This window comes from Lynx canadensis, chromosome C2, assembly GCF_007474595.2.
Source record: "Lynx canadensis isolate LIC74 chromosome C2, mLynCan4.pri.v2, whole genome shotgun sequence".
Lineage (NCBI taxonomy): Eukaryota > Metazoa > Chordata > Mammalia > Carnivora > Felidae > Lynx > Lynx canadensis.
Genome location: NC_044311.2, coordinates 107,006,818 through 107,025,780, shown reverse-complemented (window position 1 = coordinate 107,025,780; position 18,963 = coordinate 107,006,818).

The window sequence follows — 18,963 nt, the reverse complement described above, 5'->3', positions numbered from 1 at the left end:
CAGGATCCAGAAATGTTTCATTGCTATAGTAGTAATAGAAGAGAATATTGTCAGAAATGTGGGAGAAATCTGCTCCAAGTAGAAGATCCTGAGCATAGGGGAAGATATCTAGATATTCAATGTTTGAAAAATAATGAGAGTGGTACAGAGTCTTATGATAATAGTTTGGGGAATTATTGCATTAGGCCTCAAGTGCCACACTAAGAGATCTGCAACGCTGGATTATAATGAAAACTTCAGTATAAGAAGCAGTGATGGACTAGTAGCAATATGAGCTAGTATTTGAGTATGAGTAAGTACACTAAGCTTTCTTCTAAGTACTTTGTTTTAACTCACATAATCCTCCTATTCATTCTATTAAAATGTTTCTAATTTTGAAGTTTTACATATGAGGAAACTGAGACACAAATAAATTGAGCAACTTACCCAAGGTCATACAAGTTTAGTCACTGGTAAAGCTGGGATTTAAGTAGAAGACAAGGAGATATTAAAAGCAGAAAAAAAATTAATCAGAGTCTATTAAATGATGCAGAGGAGTTATGAGGTTTGAAATAAAATAATAATTATAGAAATGAAAAAGAAGTGCAAGGTGAAAAAATTATATGGTCAAATTATGCAGCATTTGGCTGCATAAAATGGATATGAAGCTAACAATGTCCAAAATGGACACCAGAAAATAGGAAATAGAAGAAGGCAAATTTCATTTTGAACATTTTACATTTGAAAAGACAAACTATTTATGTATTTAGGAATGTAATAAATTTTTCTAAATCACTGAGTTGACTATTCTTCATGTGGCTGAGATTATTACTGTAAACCAAATATCCCTTTTTTGATTTAAATTCCCCAGTGGCATTCATCCTGGTTGCATTATGTGATTAATCCTTACCAGCAAAAATAATGAAGTTCAGAAGTGGTGCTTTCTGTCCCTGCTCCCTCATCCACATGACTGGAAAGCAAGGATACCTCCATGGTGTTGTTGCAGGATAGAAGTAGACTCAATCACTGACTCAAACTTTGAAGGAGAGCCCTGATGAGAGAGGCGCATGACTCACATTGATTTGTGAAATGAGTGAAAAATCCAAATTTGATGTGTTCAGTCACTGGGATTTTAAAGTTGGGCTATTACTGAAGCATAGCATACATGACTTATCTTGACAAATATGTACAACAGTAAAAACGTCTAGCCCTAATACTACCTTTGAGATCTCTGACTTTGAGATGTCTTGTTGGATCTCTGACTCTTTCACTTTAAGCAACAGGGATAGAACAATTCCTAATTGGAATTGGAATGCTTAATTATTCCTAATATGGCTAAGAACAAACTAATAAGGTATTTAAATGTTTTGTAAATCAAAACCACTGTATAAATAAAAAAAGGATTCATATTCTGTTGTTGAATACCAGTCAAATGTTATCACAAGCAACAAAAATATTAGGGCTACCACAAATTTTTTTTAAAAAGGAGTTTATTGGGCTCTCAAAATTCATTAGAACATAGGAAAATGTCTTGAAAAACAGTAGGATCTATGGTAATTTTCGAACTCCAACAGTCTACTAGCGAGGCCAAAGGCATCTGTAGCTATTGAACACTTAATATGTGGACAGTTTTAACTGAGATGTACTCTAAGTGTAAAATATATATATATATAATTTTGAAGAATTAATATACAGGATGTAAAGTAACTTATTAATAATTATTACAGTAAGTATCTATTGAAATGAAGATATTTTGCTTACATTGGGTTGAATAGATTATGAAAGTGAATGCCCTGTTGTCTTTTACTTTTTAAAATGCTGCTACTAGAAAACTTAGAATTGTATAAGTGGCTCTTATTTGTAGCTTCTATCACCTTTCCAACGGAGAGCACTGACCTAGACCTTTCACCTTTCCCAGAATAAGCTGAAGGCTATCTCACACCAAATGGGGTGAGCTATCTCATAAAAGGATCTGCCAAATAGCCTCCAACTGGAAAAATATTTTTGAGGTAGAAGGTAAAGGGGGTAGAAAACAAAGGAAGAATAATTGTCCCTATTCTGAAAATTGTTAAGAGATCACTTTTTTAAAAAAAGATAGTCATGATTCTTACACAAATACAGAACCAACACATGTCAGATTTTATCCAATTCATTATAATGTGAGAGCCAGTAAGATGCTGCAGCTGCTTCAAAGGAGAATTCCAAGGACCACATACAGAGAAAGAGGATAACAAATTCTGAAATTAATTTACAAAGAGATGCAAAATGGGTCTATCCATAGGACAATAATCACTTTCATTCCACTGGACACAACTAATTTGCATTTCTATGCACAAGAATATTTGGTATTATAATCAATGTTTTGTATTATAATCAACAATTTACATGTTCAATGTCAATGATAGAGACACACATATGGGTGAACCAGAGAGAACACACATTAAATTTTTCCCCCATTTCAGAATCTTTCAAAAACTTTCCTGGCAGGATGAAAAAATTAAGAAATGAGAATTTATAAAATTATTTTCTCAGCATGACAAGGGCAATCAATGGAAATTCTATAATCTAAATCATGACCTTTGAGTTGTAATATATTCTGTGCCAATGATGTATTTTTCACTGTTTTAGAAAATTTTCTCAGTGGTTTTGAAGAAATATCTCAGAAATTGACAAATTTTATACCTTTTAAAAACATTTATTTAGAATTAAATGTTTTTTCTGAAGCTCCAGTCTGGTAGGTATAACACTCCCCCCAAACCCATCCATCACCAAAACCAAACAACCAAACAAACAAACACACAAACTATCTTCACCCTGATTCCTGGAACCTGGTACCTTATTTATCATTAATTCATGATTAATTAATTAATTAAAAGGGAGGCAGTTTGCAGATGAGATTGAGGTTGCAAACCATAAAACCGAGAGATTATCTGAGATCCTCCAGGTGAGCCTGGTTTATAATCATATGAGCACGTAAAAACAGTAAAGTTTCTCCAGCCGGAAGCAGAACAGATTGCAACAAAAGAGGTCAACAATTCTCACTCTGGGCTGATTTTTAAGAGAAAAAAACCAACAGGTACTTTGTGAACAGCTGCTGGAGAAGGACAGCTTCTAGAAGCTTGAATGTGACCCTGAGTTGGCAGTCTGCAAGAACATGGGTGCTTTCACCCAACAACCACAAGGAAATGCATTCTGCCAATGACCAGGGAGCTTGGAAGAGACCCCCAGGCCTCATATGAGAATGGTGGCCTCAGACAAAAGCTGGATTTCAGCCTGTGGGAAGTGATCAGCGGAACCAGCTAACTAGGACCCAGACTCCTGAGTTATGGAAACTGTGAGATGATGAATTTGTCTTCTTTAAATTAGTAACTGTGTGATGATTTGTTACAGCAGCAAGAGAAAATGTAGATACCCACTCTTGTGCCAAGTTGCTCTTTTTTTTTCATTTGGAGTTTTAGTCATTAGTGTTTAGATTGCAATCTCTTTTATATTTGTGAATGATATGCCATCACCCATAAAATGAAGTAAAAGTCTTGTCTGGCTTACTACTCTAAATACCAGATTTCTCAAAAATGCCTGAAACAACCAGACTGTAACATGAGAGCTGCCTGATGCAGTCTTCTTTTAGCTTATCTCAGGCAGAGCTTTGTTGTTCACTTTGAAAGAGGAAACCAACACTTTTGCTGGTTAGAGAGATAGGGCTACTTACTGGAAGCATTAAAGTGTTTAGTGCTCACATGATTATCAAGGATCATGTTACTTGATAATAACTTTGTACAAACTCTCTTCAGCTACAAAAAGGTTGGATGCAGGAGTCTTAAGAGGGATGCTGTCAGATAGGAGGAAGATCAGAAGTATTGAGTGATAAAGTATCTGGATATGAAGTAAGGTTAAAAGTGTTAACTATTAACAGATTGGTCAACTAAAATAGGAATGGGATTAAAAGCACATTATAAATTTCTAAAGTTTATTAAACAGCAAATTTAAGAGGTAATTGGGGAGAATATTGCAGCTGGATTTTAAGTTAGATCATAACAAGGTTAAGCATTAAATAAAAGAGGATATATCAGGCTAGAGAAACTGATACAACAAACAGCTTTCCAATCTCAGGGCCTTAATGCTTTCTAGCCTGCATCCATAGTTCACTGTGGGGGTGGGGTTGGGGGGTTGAAGGGAGGGGGAAGGAAGGATGCCTCCACATGAAGCCATTCCACAATTCAGGCTTCTACCATGTGGCTCATCCACCATCTTCTTGAGGAAAAGTAAGAGAACTAGGACCCATGAACCAATTCTGGCCTCAAACCTGTTTTCACTCTTTGCTCATGACATAAATGACAAAAATGCCTGAAACAACCAGACTGTAACATGAGAGCTGCCTGATGCAGTTTTCTTTTAGCTTATCTCATGACATATGAGCAAAGAGTGGTTTTTGCATTTTTAATGGATAGAAAAAAAGAACATGACAAGCACAAAATTTACTATCTGGCCTTTTCAGGAAAAAATATTGCCAACCACAATTCTGGGGCCTTGGGAGCCCCAACCAGAGTCTCAGCATCTAGCTGGCATGTGAGGAAAAGGAGAGACAACAAAGGTTTGTATAAGAGGTTTTAGAGGCCAGGTCTGGAAACGACAAATATACCACTACTCACATACTAATGATGATAAGTATTTAGTGGGGCCCTCCCTGCTCTCTGCAAAGCACAGTTGCAGGTACAGTCTAGCTCTGTGAATAGCTGCTAAAGTAATAGAAATTAAAGAATTATTGGACGTGTTTTACAGCCAGGGAAAGAGTTTTCATAATTTTCCATAAGACCAATTTCTGGTTAAGAAAACCTAAAATGTAAACATTTGAAAAATGTATAATAGAAAATAACTACTTTAAGAAATGTTAATTTGTAGGGGGGAGAAAACCCAGAAAGGTCTAAATTATCCAGATTATAAATTGGATGCCAAGTAATTGTGGTTCCTGGCATTTAAATATATATGTTAATATCATACAGTCATAAATTTGGCCTAACTCTTGAACACAAAACTTTTGGAAATATAAAGTATGTTGGTAGGCTTGTCAAAATGAAAATTAGACTTTGTCAGACAGCATGCCCAAAGCGGAATGAAGATTATTCTCTAATTTTCCCATGAACTGTCCCAAACATGGGCTGAATAGAATTGCTAGATTCTTCTCGTTCCGTTAACTCTTGTTGCCTACACATTATTCTTAATTCAAAACTTTATAAACATAATCATAAAATTAGTTCTAAATAACCAAACACACTGAGCAGTGAGCAGTGTTTTATAAACATTGAACATAAGCCTAAACATTCAGGAACAATATATAAAACTATAAACATCACTACAGTATGATTCTTATGCTAACTGCAAGTCATTCTTCCTTGAGTTTGGTGGGAACCATTCGTGAGTGTCTGAGAAAACCCTTTGTCCCTATCTTGCCAAGATGTTATTCCTTTATTGTCACAATTGTGTTTCATCTGCTGTTACACACATTGGTTAATGCTGGACAACAGCAGACTGCTCATTTTCTTAATTCAGAGCCAGTATATTAATTAAAAAATAGCTTTCTTTCTGTCTGAAACTACTTAAAGATCAGCCTCTAAAGTAGTTGAAATAGGGGCGCCTGAGTGGCTCAGTTGGTTAAGCATCCAACTTTGGTTCAAGTCATGATCTTGTGGTTTGTGGATCTGTAGGGTTCGCGTAGGGCTCTGTACAGACAGCTCAGAGCCTGGAGCCTGCTTTGGATTCTGTGTCTCCCTCTCTCTCTGCCCTTCTCCCACTCCACATTCTGTCTCTCTCTCTCAAAAATAAATATAAAAAAAGTGTTTAAAGTCAATGAAATAGTTGATTACACAGATTTCACCAATCATTTCTCTTCTTCTGGCTACATCTATTATAATTTATATTGCTTACACCTGGGAAATGGCAAAGGTAGGGAAAGAAAACCTGTCAGTGTCTTTTCAGAAGACCTTTTCAATGGAATGCCTTCCACAAAGCACCCTCTGCAAGTTGTCTGCTTCATCTGTTGTGGGAATGAGTTTATTTGTTTCCTTCCTTCTTCGTGGGAAAATATCTTAGATGGTAAATGTTGCTTGCAACAATCACCTATATTTCTCATCTTCCTTTCCCTTTACAGTTGTTTCCTCCTTTGTTTATCAGGAAACACCAACCTCGTTCCACCACAACGGTTGTTGGGACTTCACCTTCTCTGTCTAATGTCTTCTAGGAGTTACTGTTAAAGTGTTTACTGCTCACTTGCATGTGGATTAAACACCGACAGGCCGTAGGTACATATCATCTGGTTGTCACCAGACAGCCTCCCCAGCTGGCACCTAGGAAAAGCAGTGAGAAGGAAAAACTCAGGGAAGAGTATCTGACGAGGATGTTAAATCTGCCAATCCGGTTCTTTAAACCATGCCTCAGCAATGAATGTGGAAACACTCATTACAGGGTTTCTTTATTGAAGGAAAAAAAAAAAATGATTCTGCGTCATAAAGCCCTTGACTTTCCCTCCTAAATCTTGCAAAGGAGACATTCTCCTTTGGCTGCCATCATCTCCTGTGGATTGCAATTTGCCACATTGCAAAAGTACATTTTGACTTCTTGAGAGGCTTGTGCTTTCCCATGCTGTTCTGTGAATGGGTTCTCAACCATCAGCCTTGTGCGTGTGGTGATTTCACGCCACACACTACCAAAAACTTGTTACAAGTCACATCCTTAGGGACTTTGTGCAGTGTGTTTACAGAAGGCCTTATGGAGGAATATGATCAGCCGTTAAGTCAAAGAAAAGAAAGGCTATGGAGATTTTCTTTGGTACAATGCTAGCTCTGTGTGAAAGTAATAGGCACAAGTATTTTATGAAATCTGGGTTACTGAGTTGAAAAGATTCGTTAGAGTTACTTTACCCTGTAAAACTTGTGGAGGCTTTTTAAGTAATGAAAACCTAAGATTGCCCCTCTTATAAATTCTCACAATCTCAGTGAAGAAAACCAGCCAACTACTTCTGTTATCTGTTCCTGTCTAATAGTAAATATAGAATATATATATTTAATAGATGTCATATATATTGATATTATATAAATACAATACCAAATAATATAAAAATTATTATAAAATCACTATATAAAATATATAATATAATATAATATAATTAATAATATATACACTATATACAATATGTATACTATATATACTATATATACTATATATATACAATATATAATATAATATAATATAATTAATATACTATATATACTATATACTATATACTATACTATACTATATACTAATATACTATATATATACTATATATACTATATATATACAATATATAATATAATATAATATAATTAATAATATAAATTCACTACTTCTTTGAACTACCCTTGCTGTAGACATAATTGCAGTCTAGAAGCACTAAACCTACTCATACCAGAAAAAGATCTCAATATTCTCAATATTTTTACTTTACTTGAAGGGAAGTGGTGAATAATCAACTGATGAAAACTCATTTAACAAGTCATACCTTGGTCACTTTGCAACCCCTTCCATGAAGTGCATGAATGTCTAGGTCACGTGGAATGTGCTCTCTCTATATTTTTGAAAGTTAAAGTGCAAGGCTGGAAATTATAACTATATTAAAGCATAAATCAAGTTATTATGAGTTTTCTGTAAGAGACAGCTTCTCTGAGTGTCACCTGGCAGAGCAGGAGGAAGTTTCACACAGTCAAACTATTTTTTAAGAAATTCTGTGAATCTGAAGTGACATCTCCTACCATAGGTTGTAGATCCTGAGAAAAGCCAAGGAGAACACAGCATGATGAGGAGGGTAATGTGGGGCAGTATAGGAAGCAATGGAAGTTAAATCATGATGTAGGCATATGCCATGATAAAAAACCTGTTAGAAAGTAGCTTCCAGAAGAACATCAGGACAAGAGCAATGGACAAGATAAGGGGGGTCCCAAACTTCTCTGATTATCTGAATAAAGGATAAAGAAAGGATCATTAGCCATCTACAATTGAAGACATGAAAGAAATCAAAATAATGAAGAATGAAAAAAGGATGGTAAGTGGATTGGGGTGTTAAAATTACAAAATAAGAAGGAAAAAGAAAGAAAAAAAAGGTGTTCTTATTTGCCAGGTTTCTTCCTTAAAAGGCCATGGGGATGAGGTTTGCAAAGAGGAGCAGAATTGAGTAAGTGATATAAAATCCTGATGGAAGAGAAGAGCAGAAAGACATTGCCAGTGTCATTTTTACAAATATTAGTCATTTCCCCAGAAAGAAACAATGTACTGAGGCATAAATATTCAATTTTAATGAATTTGAAGGTGCTATAACTAAAACAATTCAATTGCTTAGGGGGCCACTGAAAGGTTCATATTGAGAAACAAAAAAACAAATACAAATTTTTATCATTGAAAAAAACTAGTTCAATATGGATGAGATTCAACTTAGTAGGTCAAAATAAAAAATTGTTTCTTTTTTATAATGAGCCAATGGACACAGGAGAGGTTGTGAAATAATTAAGGCAAATTGGGATAAATCAACAGTTATGGTTAAATTGGTACACAGTTTTGTGTCTTGGACTTGGTAGTAAGTTATAGAGTAATGGCAACGTAAGAATAAATTATCTACGTTATATGTAACTTTGCATGGAGTGAGGGGAAGGAACAATAATTAAACAACTGTGCACAAATAATGCTCGGTATGAGGCTTAGGACATTATTTGACGTGATGTTTATGACACAAAGAATAATTGCATATTAAAAATAAGAATTACTAATTAGAGCATTTATTTACTAAGTGTTAATAATGTGCCATACATTTACCCAAGTGTTCTCATAAATACCATTTCATTCACACATGCATATACACAAGTTATCATGTGTACTAATAATATTGCAAAGGAAAAACACAAGCTGAAAGAGGATACACGAAGTTCCCTAAGACCCCAACTCTAGAAGTGGGAAAACTGGGAGTACAGATGAAGTTTGAATCCAAAGCCGGTGCTCTTAATACTGTTTTAAACTGACTCTTAGTTCCTTCTCTCAAATTGGAAATGGCTGCAAACTTTGTGATTAAAAGGATATGGTTACTCAAATTCCCACAGAATATTTCCTAAGAAACCTGGGCGGGCAAAGTGTGCCTGGTTTCACCGACTCAAGGAAGAAAAACACACAATAAATTTCTCAGTTCGTATCATCACCAGAGGAGTCTTTGGGGGCTCTAGAAGATAAAGGAAATAAGAGAGGTTTTAAAAATAGATGTGAAAAATAAAGAAGATGGTTTTCACGTTATGATGAGAAAAGATAAGAGGCACCATGTAAAAAGTAGCTGAGCCTAAACAAGAGCTACAGCAGGAAGAAGACAGCTCTTGTGGAGTAAGTGAGATGAAGCATATTTATTTTTGAGCAGTCAGCTTTGTGTGAAGTCTAAATATGAGGGAAACGGGAATGGAGAAGGAAGACATTAATACAAACGAAGGGAAGATAAGCCAAAGAAAATGAAATAGAAGTCAACCAGAGATCGAAGCCAAGTTTCTGATGCAGGATAAGAAACATAGCTCACAAACCAGGTAATAGAAAATAGCCACATTTGGAGAGCTGCAGGTTAAAAAGAAGAGTCTGAAAAAACTACACAAAGCCACACACTTATAGGTCAAGTAGTTCCTGAAGTAGGATCATGTAACCCAAGCAGCATAAGCACAAAGGAGGCACAAAAATGCACTTTATGCTCCTCCAAAGAAAGGAAAAAAATAAAATGTCCGTACAAGAAAAATTCATATGAAAGGAAAATACCATAGAAGAAGGAACTAATGTTGGACTTCTTAAAAAATGGTTAGTAAAGGGACACACAAGTACAACAAAGGAAAAAAGACAATTCCAACTATCTATTCAATTAAATTTATCCCACAATATGAATCTATTAGAATGAGTATGCCCACAACTAGCATTAGTTTTCCCAATTAGATTGGTTTTCCCAATCATCCCCTTAAATTAATATTAAAGTGAAAATTTCTTAGAATTGGTTATCTTTGTGCACCTGTATGAGATCTATGAATTGGGACATATTAAAAACAAATTTAAAAAATGACTGGACTAAAAATGACCTATGGAGAAATTATTTGATTTCAGTTTCATTATAAATAAGCCAATAATTTATATGGCTGTCCATTCATTTATTTGATATAATTTCAAAAGCAATCTATATTCATTGTTAAAACTATAGAAACCCTCTCCACAGCAGCAGTGCAAACCTACAGGTATGGCATGGTGTTCTCTAGATCATCTGTGCAAGTATCTCTGTATATCCTTGCATATACTTTTCAGTAGCTTGTCACAATGGTGAGGATGACCTTTTGGGTCATCACTCTGGAGTGGTGAAGTAAATGCCTGTAGATCAATTTGCAGAAAATCCATTCACCAATAACCATTCATCACAAGACCAATTTGCTGCATGACCAATTTGACAAATTATTAACTCCCTCAAAATGTGTATCTACTCACTAGTTACAAAGCTGATAGCAATCCCTATTTCACCAAGACCAGTCAATTTTCAGTGTCAGTTTAGGTACTGCAATTTCTTTTGGACTTTGAATTTTAGGTAGAATATACCATTTGTGTCTAAGAATTTTAAAGCTATAGATTGGGTCTCTTGCAAAACGTTTTCTATCCAGTCTACAACAAATGAATGTAGAGACACTGTCTGGGGAATTGTGAATCTTTATGATAGCCATAAGAACTTAAACCAGATTCATATAAACCAAAACTGAATAAAAATAAATCACGACCCAAAAGGAAATATTTTACAAACATAAGGTTCTCAGGCGCTTTAAGACATAGGAAACTAATGTTGTATATATATTGTTATTCCTGCAAGTAGAACTGTTTCCTTTACATAAATTTCCAAAAAATAAGAGTAACTGAGCTACATCAATGAGTAGTTATTCTCAGCAATAATTGGCTACACAGAGAAAAGAAATAGGGACTGTACATTTCAAATTCTTTAGCACTCTTTAAATGCTTAGTGTTTTATATACATATGGGTAACTTTTCCTATAGCTGCAGTTTAGACTGACAAGGATATGTGAAAACAGACAGGTGAAACTTCCACTTGGTAGTTTAAAAAGCAGTTGGTCTCCGTGTCCATCTTTCATATTGTGTATACAATCAAGCATGCACAAATAAGGCACAGTATTACTTATTGGTTCAGTGGTATTAACAAATTGCTTTCATACACTGGATTTATTAGATCATCTATTTAGGGACTATTTTTAGAAAAATATAGACAAATTGACTATAGTTATTTAAAAGCTTGCAAACTTATAAGGAACTATCAGTATTTTGGAGGAAGAAGCAGAAATAAAGAGTAAGCACATAGTGTGTTTTTAATCTTTCACAACTTTATAAAGTCTCAATGCACTCTATAATTTTTTTAAATTATAAAGATAACACAAAAACAAAAATTAGAGTATTACATTGGTGAGAATAAAGTGATGCAGCAACTATGGAGAAAAGTACAGAAGTTCCTCAAAAATTAAAAAAATAGAACTGCTATAGGCCCAGCAATTCTACTTTTGGGTATTTTTCCAAAGGAAACAGAATCACTATCTCAAAAAAGATATGTTCAGTTTCCTCCATGTGTCTCTCACACCACTTTCTATATTAAACAGTTTTAGTTTTATTCAGGAAATACCTATTGAATGTTTCTGGGGACAATAATTGGAATTTGTTTTTATGTTTATAGCTGCATTATCTTTTTTCCTACAGTCCATCTCTTGGTTCATGTCGGGTCTTTGCTTTTATGCTGAGGGTTTTACTTCAAAGCCTGTGTGTTGGTTATTCAGATGAATTTATTAACTAAGGATTATGTTAAAGTAGGTAGCTGGCAAAGGTTAATATTAAACCGGGTACAGGAATGCTTTCCAAACTAACCTCTCTTTTGATTGAAAGTGAACTATTTGTTTATAACTGGAGCTGGTATTTCAACAGGCAGGATTCACAAACTGGAATATGGGAGGAAAGCCGACAGGGTGAACATCGAATCTGACTGCCACATAAATGGGGTTTTACTCTGGAAAGATGAAGCAATTCAGTTTATTTTATTGCTCTGCCAAATTGTCTCCCTATTCTCCCACATATTGTTTCCTCCTTTTCTGTTGATGAGTTTCAGTTGATGCCTTACTCTGTTCACTACTTTATTAGGACGAAGCACCTTCCTAAATTCCCATCTCTCTATGTAGCTATCAAGTCATTTAACAATAGGTCTCTCCAGCTCTGTGCTATGGGCAAAAGCTGCTGTATTTACAGAGTGTAAAACAAAAGTTGTCCTAATAGCCAAGTTATTTTAATACAGTTCTTTAATAAATTAATCTGATGCTTCCCCTCTCCACCACTCTTGATGTAAAAGCTCTCTGAGGCTTCCTTGAGAAGAGCCTCACTTAGCTCCAGTGACTCAGACCAGTATTTCCTCTGTTCTGAGTCTCCCCTAGTCATATTTACCTGCTATCAGTATTGCTGGAATCATTTAAAATTTCCCATGCAATCTTTTATATACTCTAACACCGTTAAAGCTGAAATAATTTTATAATTATTAAGTAAACCATTTTTATATAATTTCTATAATGATTTAGAAGGATTGAAAGAGATGTTCTTGCTTTACATCAGGAGCTAGAAATATGCAATGAAATTATTTTTAAGAGAAAAAAAGTCTAATATAAAAGGAAAGTCTCACTGATTCAATGACAAATATAATCCAAAATGTGCATTTTAAAAGTGGAATACTTTGGGGCGCCTGGGTGGCGCAGTCGGTTAAGCGTCCGACTTCAGCCAGGTCACGATCTCGCGGCCTGTGAGTTCGAGCCCCGCATCAGGCTCTGGGCTGATGGCTCAGAGCCTGGAGCCTGTTTCCGATTCTGTGTCTCCTTCTCTCTCTGCCCCTCCCCCGTTCATGCTCTGTCTCTCTCTGTCCCAAAAATAAATAAACGTTGAAAAAAAAAATTTAAAAGTGGAATACTTTATTCAAAACATATTTAATCAAATAATTGGCTGAACAGTAAATTTTCATTGGTGTATTTTCTAACTGGTAATCTTCTTTCTAGCCTCTCATTCGTTGGTAGCAAATGAGGTCTGCTATAATCTGTACTTTTCCAATAGAGAGCAAATAGCTTTTAATACTGCCAAATAATATATTTAGGCAGAATTAATGGAGATGCGTAATATGGTCTTAATTCCCTAAGATTCTCAAGTTTGATGGCATAAGTTATGATTTAATTATAGAACTGGATTTGTTATACATCTAGAATGATGGAAATCATCTCTCCTATCTTAATGCCAGTATGCATATAACACACTTACATCTAAAAGTGTTTCTTTCAGAGCGCTGCAAATCTGTAGTCAGCTAACTCTTTGGACAGAGAACCATGTACTTAATTTTTAATCAGATTCTTACAAAATTAAGTACTGTTACGACTCTCTTTGGAAATGACCACTAAGACGTAGCATGCCCCTCTCTAATAAACTTGTAACAGATACAAAATTGCTCATGGGAATTCTTCTTAGAATTCGACATCTAAACTGGACAGCTGGTAAGAAACCATGTCTTTGTTGTCTTAGAATAAATCATTTATTTTTCAGCCCTCAAGAGATTACACCTTTGGCAACCAAGCACTTTTTTGCCATCTGTAGCAGGTGGGAAACATAGATAGTTTGTGAAATTCTGGTTCATTTCAGTGGTCAAAGTAAATATTTATAGAAAGAATGTTTTTGATTTTATGATAGAAATTTCATATATTTTTAAGAAATGCTCCCCCTCCACTTCATCTCTATCAGGATGCTGTCCCTTTTCTGAGGATGTTACTGCTTTCCTTCCCAGAGATGTTAAAGATGGTGTTAGGAATTAGCCATTTAATGTAGTCATAGATCATCCCAAGAGTTATTTAATAACCATATTTCAAAGTGTGATTTCTGTTTTAAGTTCCATTGTTATCATATCCAGAAGATGTTAATTTCAAGTTTCAATCCTATTTCAAATTTCACCATTTTTTCAACCATCTCCCTGTTTTCTCACTCTCAAACCTATGTAAACATTGTACACTATACATACGAGCTAGCAGGGACTCCAAATTACCATACAGTTTGAATAGCAATAATTTTTATGGATTTTCTATTTCCTAAAGCTTTCTACACTTGAATGCTGCATTCAGGATTGTCTAAATCTCATAATTTAATCAAGTGTATGAACAAAACTCCTCACCAATTAATATTGTAATGCAAAAAAAAATATATGTATATATAGTTATTATATATTCCTATGCATTTGTATTTATTATTTATATATTATATAATAAACTATATTATGGACTCTGAATAAGCACCTAATTACCTGCTCTCAAATGAATGAATAAATATTATTTCAATAAAAATCTAGTTAACCATACAAATCAAAGTATTCTCAAGCATGATAATTAAGGTTCCCCTTTACAACTGAGTCAGTGCCCAAAACATTAAAGGAAAATAGAGGATTTTCAACAGTAATTTTCAAGCCATTCCTAAATTGATGCAGCTTTTTATTCAAGTGAAATATTGCTTGGAATTTCAGTATGTAAAATTGGAAAAAATCGAGTATTTCATTGAGCAGGATAAAACAAGAGGGCGTATGCCCAACCTTCTGTCCCTGTTATCTCTCTTTGTGACATGATTCACTACCTCTAATCTGGAATTATAGAGTCCAGTTTAAAACTCGTGTCTTATAGGAAAATTGATTAATGCTAATCATTGTGGCATATTGTTTATACTATATACAACTTGAGGAATTAAACTAAGACAATATATATTACCTTGAAATTTAAAATTTATTTTATGTTTGATCTGGAAAATATAATTCAATATGGAATAATTTTGGAAAACAAAAATAACATAGCTAAAAATAGTTAAGATTTTCAAACATTTTAGTTTACATTCATTTTAGTTTATGAAAATGAAAAGTATGGAACTTATAAAATGGCAAAGGATATCAGCACACTAACTTTTTTATAGGGACCAGCTAGCTGAGCTAGTGATGGATCAAAGGAAACAACCTATTCCCAGTAAATACTGGAAAGTGAGTACCCAATGAGTTAGTGAGCTCTAGAAATTCATTATCATTGAGGACATCTGCTTAACCCTGGCAGTCTGGAGACACCAGGGACTTTCATAAGCCTTTTGGCAAAGAGACTGATAGCAAATCACAGAGACCAAGAGGAGGATAACTTTCCACCCACATAAAACTTGGACATAATTTAACACATAATTGCATAAGGAAAAATGAGAACAAAAGGCAAAATTTACCAGATATCAGAAGATTCTCAGAATCATAACTATTTATCTATTAAATCCTGCAGTTTTGAAGCCAGAATTTCTACCTGAATGGGTGCAAAAACTTCAAGTCAAAAGGTTAAATGGTAATAAGTTGGTGACATTTTTAGGCAACTGATTGAAGCAAGCAGAAATTATTTCTAGAACAGTGTACTTCAATAGAATCCTCAAATAATTCAAACAAATAGAGGTCAGAGGAATAAGAGTTACCATTAAAAAAAAAAATCAACACGGGTGCCTGGGTGGCTCAGTTGGTTAAGGGTCTGACTTCAGCTTAGATCATGATCTCATGGTTAGTGAGTTTGAGCGCTGCATTGGCCTCTGTGCTGACAGCTCAGAGCCTGGAGTCAGCTTCGGATTCTGTGTCTCCTTCTCTCTCTGCTCCTCCCCCACTCAAGCTCTGTTTCTGTCTATCAAAAATAAATAATATGTAAACAAACAAACAAACAAACAAATGAAATCCACCATCATAAACTTCAGCAGAAAAACATCCATGCAAAATAAGTCCTTGGAGATCTCATATATTGAAATTGTAAGCAATACGGTATTAAATAAATGTATTTTACATAGTTAAAGACATTCTTTGAAAATAAATGGAACATTTAAATAGAAAATAATTGACCAAGCTTATTTTGGAAAACAAAATCTAATTTTTAGAAATTAAAAATACAATAATTGAAATTTAAAAAAGAAAAAACAACAATAGATCAAACTGCAAACTGGGCTTAAATAAATAGGGACTTAGTGAGATGAGTAATGTATACATAAAGAAATTATATGAAGTAAGGCATAAAAAGATCTAGAGAAATAAATAGAAAGTAAAAATTAAGAGAGTAAACCAAGAAAAACAGGTGGAAAATTAAATTTCTATCATTATAAAAGAGAAAACTGGAATGAGACAATTATCAAAGAGAAATAGCTAATAGTTTTCTAAAATTGAGAAAAGATAAAATCACAGATTCAGGTAGCTATACAAAGTACAAGAAAAACAAGTAAAAAATGTCCTTCAAGACCGAGTATGTGAAATGGCAGAACACCAAAGAGAAAGAGAAAATTTTATAAGCAGTTAGAGATCAGATGGATTACCTACAACTGAATGACCATTAGTCCAACAGCTGCCTTCTAAGTATCATAATGGAAATACAAATACAGTGGATAATATATTCATAGTGATTAGAGAAAATACCATTGAATTAGAACTTAGATCCGTTAAATTGTCTTTCATGAAAGAGTCCAAAGTAAAAACATTTTCAAAATAACAAAAGTTTGTATTCACTATTTAAAAAAATATGTCACTAAAATAATATATAAAGCAGTGCTATTTTTTTTAAACGTTTATTTATTTTTGAGACAGAGAGAGACAGAGCATGAACAGGGGAGGGGCAGAGAGAGAGGGAGACACAGAATCCGAAACAGGCTCCAGGCTCTGAGCTGTCAGCACAGAGCCCGACGCGGGGCTCGAACTCACAGACCGTGAGATCATGACCTGAGCCGAAGTCGGACGCTTAACCGACCAAGCCACCCAGGCGCCCCAAGGAGTGCTATTTAATGGAATTTTCTTCAATGATGGAAATATTCTACAACGGTCCTGCTCAATATAGTAAGCACAAGCTACATGTGACTTTGAGCTCTTGAGATGTCACTACTGTGACTGAGAAAGAGAATTTTAAATTTAAATTTTAATTGACTTAAATTTAAATAGCCATATGTATCTAATAGATATGTATTAGATAGCCAGTTCTAAAAATATGATTTAAGAAGGAATTATGTGCAAAAATAACAGTAAAATTATATATAAATATTAAATTATATAAAACAATAAAAATATTTTATTATACTGTTAAGAAAATCAAGATATAAAACTGAAATCATAGCAATATGATCTGGGAAAGAGATAATTACAGTTAGGACATTTTAAAGTCCTTGTTTAGTAGAAGAGTAAAGTAATATTGAGCTTTGATAAGCTAAAATAGTTCTAGTGAATTCTAGGAAGACTAATAAAAGGAAAACACTAGCATATATAATTTTCAAACTAGGAGATATATGAAAAAGAGTGAGTGGAAGGGGCAACAAACTCAATGAAGGAGAAAAAACACCAGTATAATATGCAACAAATAAAAGGGGCAAAATAAGATGAGTAATTGCCATAAATCTAAATCTATTGGTGATAATATTAAATGTAAAAAAATATTTTTTTCTACCAAAAAGATAAAGATTACCCAAGTGTGTTTTAAAAAGACCTAGCTATATGTAGTGAGCGTATAAGAATGTAAAATTATCATAAGACAAAGTAAAGAAAAATATATACCAGGTAAATATAAACCAGTAGAAAATTATTGTAGGTATATTAATATCAGAAAAAGGTAGCAGTTAGGGCAAAAATTTACTAAAGGTGGATATTTTTGTTAATAAAATGTTTAATTCGTAAGGATGGAGTTAAAATTTTTAAACTTGTAAGCACGTAATAAAATAGTTTCAAATACATAATAAACCTGAAAATACTAATAAGAGAAATTCATAAAACTGGAATAATTATAGGAGATTTTTCACACATTTGGCCACCAAATTATAGATAAGAGAAAAAAAATTAATGAAGACATGGCAGTTAAAACAACATAATTAACAAGAATGATCAAAGAAACACACAAATACTGTCATCAATGCAATCTCTTCATGCATACATGGAAGTTTTCATGAAAATCGACTACAGTCAAAGCCACCAAGCAAGTTATACCAAATTTCAAAAAAAGGATATCAACAGTGTTGTAGAGATTCTTAGGTGATCATCAAACCCATATCATCTTTTGAGAAAACAGCTGGATTACATTCCTCAAACTTAATTCCAGTTAACGAAAGAAAGTGCATGCAGTGTAAATTGCCACAGATGCTATTTTATTCAGTGAAATGTGAGCAGAAATGATGTATGTTTCTTCCAAGCTAGTACTATAAACATGTCCCACAAATAATTCTCCATGCTTATTCCAATACCACCTTCATGATGCTGTGCAGAGATACAGAAGCCCTTTGCAAAGATACAATAGCCATGATTTGAATGGAATTTTGAAACACTGCTTAGAGAAGAGCTTCTTTCTAATCGAGACCATGTATGTTGGAGGCTTCCCATAAAGGAGAAATTAATTTATATTTTATTAACTCACACAGATTTTAGAGTTTATCTCTTATAAAGCTAATGTTATTCTATCTAATACAGAACTTGGTATCAGAAACGGTATACTATGGTAGAAGAAACCTAAAATACAAATTATCTTAGTAATTCAGCATTCAGTGATGGTGAATTTCTTATTGAATATTAAAGAGATGGGAATACATGGAATGGTTAGCAAAACATTTGGAGACATGTGACCTATAATAATTTGAGAGGCAGACCATGTGTCTTCTGAGCCAGATACTTCAAGTAAATGGGTTGGAAAGAATCAGTGTAATAATGTATATCAGATTCTGATTTTGGTGATATCACAAGACAGATATGACTTCAAGTAAACGTTCTCCATTTTTTGGCCAAAATAAAAAAAATAATTAAAAAAAAACTGGCAGAGAAAATTCAGAAAAGTCAATTGTTGCTAGACATCAAGCAGTAAGAGCTAATTCTAAACCTGTGAA